Source organism: Protobothrops mucrosquamatus, unplaced genomic scaffold, assembly GCF_001527695.2.
Source record: "Protobothrops mucrosquamatus isolate PMUCROS unplaced genomic scaffold, P.Mucros_1.0 scaffold327, whole genome shotgun sequence".
NCBI lineage: Eukaryota > Metazoa > Chordata > Lepidosauria > Squamata > Viperidae > Protobothrops > Protobothrops mucrosquamatus.
This window is the reverse complement of record NW_015386666.1, coordinates 275,319-278,171: the sequence shown is the minus strand read 5'-3', so window position 1 is coordinate 278,171 and position 2,853 is coordinate 275,319. Positions and strand designations below refer to the sequence as shown.

The window sequence follows — 2,853 nt, the reverse complement described above, 5'->3', positions numbered from 1 at the left end:
CCATAGCATCACCCTGGAAACCAAGTTCTAAAAATATCTTGACTATTATTCAGTAGTGACTAAGCAACTGATAGCAGATACTTGCTGAAATTGCCTATACATCATGTGGCAATCTCACTATTCAAGAGGAAGCGTTTCCTAACCAATGAGATACAGCAGCAACATAAAGAGGCACAAGGAAATTATTTGTATTTTTCAACAACCTGCAAAGTATAGCTTCTTTAACTTATTCCAAATCCTAGCCCACTATGATCTAACTTTAAAGAGTGCTTACTGAATTTCTCCTCCAGCCCCTATAATCTCTTTGCTTTTCCTTTCTCTTCCTTCCATCAGACATTAGTAGTCTACAGCCCTCAAGGTCCCTTTTATAGCATTCCGGGCATCCTCTGGCTGTAACTACTGACTGTTCTCATTTTGAGATAGGAAACTCTCCTGACATTTTGAGAATAAAATATGGAGGAAAATTACCCTAAAACATTAAAGGATACACATCACCATTAAAAAAAACCCACAAAATTTCCCAAATTCTGTGTGACTCCTGGGCACCAACAGCAGCTTTATAGAGTCTGTACCTTCCGCAGTTATGCAGTGCATACAGGAGTACAAAAAGATACCTGATGTAAACATACACCGTATTATTTCATGGAGCCTCTTTCAAAAGGGTAAATACCAGAAATGTTCGTGCAGAGAAAAAAATGTATTTCTAGATATTAAGTTTATGCAAGCTGTTTGCATTCACAGATATTACATTTTGCTCGCTGCTTTGGAAAGAGCTTGTTTTGAAAGGTGAACACTCTGCAGGTGGTCTTCATTTAGCAACCACTCGTTCAGCGACTGTTCAAACTTACAACGATGCTGAATTGGTGGGACTGACAACCAGTCCTCCAAATTCCACCTATCCCAATGTCCCTGCAGTCAGGCAGCGGTTTTTACAAAAGCCTTGTTTGTATCGTTGTCTGTGCTTTTATGACACCATCTGTAGAATTCTTTCAGAAAGACTGTTATTGAGCTTCCACTGAGAAGTATGACATTTTACATCTTAAAAAAATTGAATAAGAATCTGTTGTTCATATCAAATTGATTACTGCTAATACTCATTTTGGCAGTTTGCTTTTAGACTTTTAAAAGATGGTTTGCAAAATGTAAGCTTTCAAAATAATTAATTAAACTATCACAGTCAGTGATAGAAATCATTCAGTATCTCTAATGTAATAAATTAGAGCCCTTAGTTTTGGGTGTTGGCAACTGACTTGCATTTATGGCCATTTGCAGTGTCCCATTGTCACATGACTGAGATTTTTGGCAATTTTTGCCACTTTCCAGCAAAAACACAGATCGGGCAAATGAATAAATATATAAAATTGGGTGCAGTCACATGGTTATTCACTAAACAGCCACCCAACTTATGACTATAATTCCAGCCTCAATTACAGTTGTAAGTACAGGATTACCTGTATATCGAACCATAAATGAACAGTATTTTTTAAATTTGGAATTTATAAGCGCTCCACTCCAATGGACAGTAAGCATGATGGGTATTAAATTTTAACATATGCAATTACAAGACTGTTCACAATCAGAGCTGTGAAAAACCTCTTTTGCATTTCAAGCAAACCTATTTATATCAAAACTTAACAAATGTTATAGGTAAATCTTTTCAAAGGTTCCTGCTATCGTTCGACAAACATTTGGTACCTCTGACAGAAGTTCAATCCAATCTTTTCCATTTTCAGCAGCAACGTGTAGAATTAAAGCTGGAAAAAAGGAGAACAAAGTTATCCTCCTCTCAAGTTTGTGTCTTATTTTTTTACAAGAAATTATGTTTACACAGAAATTAAAAAGCAATTTAGGTAATGATATCTCTTAAATGTGTAGAATGTCTATAATAGTCATTAGTATAGATATTATTTTCAAATATGAGATAATTATGTTTGAAATTAGTACTGTATTGCTTACTGTAGTGTGAAAATGTTATTCCCATGCTTTCTGGAATAAAAAAAATATTGATCTGATCGGAAGCCAATTTAGATAGCTTCAAGTCAAAACAAAACCTGTACAGCCTTATATAAATACACACATAGCTTTGTCATCCAGCACTTCACTTTTCTAAATAATGTGCATGGCATACCGATATTTCCTTTACCCTTAGGTTAACATTTATATTTATTAAAGAGGACTTCTTCACAGGCTGGAACTGTTCACAGTCCATTTTTCCTGAAACAATGCCAGGATAGCAAGTCTAAGAAAGAGCCACAATCAGAATCTGGGTACAATCAAAACAACAGCAGAAGCACCACTAATATGCTTCCCAAATGTTTGCAGTAAATAGGTCTACAAGTCATAAGATAGACAACACTAATATTATATGGCATAATTTGAAAACAGATTTGGCAGTGAGATTTGAGATGGAAAGAGGTAACATTGAACAGCTTCAGAAAATTATAACAGGCATACACTTTGATTTTGTTTGGTATGTGTGTTCTTCTTAAGACCTTTGTATCCTTTTGATATATATATGATCAGCAGAACTGTTGTTCAAATTTATTTGATAAATAATGGAAAAGTACAGAGTACAGTATTTGCCAATACAAGTTAGTTAGTCCAATGAACTGTCTGCCACAATCTCAATTAGTTTTTCAAAGAATTTTAATATATTTTACATACATTATTTTGAATTGCTTACACAGAACCTTATTTCTTCTTGTGATTCTTACTCTCATTTTTTTCTTCTTCTGCTTTAAAATCCATTATCCTGAATAATTTGATACCATCTTAATGTTTGGCCACAGAATAGCTCACCTAAATACACACAGGAAGTAATACTGTACTATATGGATTCTTCTTCTTCTTGTG

The 2,853-nt window shown here is 34.6% G+C and overlaps 1 protein-coding gene across 1 annotated transcript in view; it reads right to left on the bottom strand.

Annotated features, from left to right (window-relative positions):
* B3GLCT (beta 3-glucosyltransferase) overlaps positions 1 to 1,709 on the bottom strand; it is a 46,998-nt gene extending 45,289 nt beyond the window's left edge. The window contains exon 1 of the mRNA XM_015815232.1: positions 1,696 to 1,709. The gene's annotated coding sequence lies outside the window, so the exon portion shown is untranslated. The remainder of the gene's footprint in view (positions 1 to 1,695) is intronic.
* Positions 1,710 to 2,853: the final 1,144 nt, after the last annotated feature.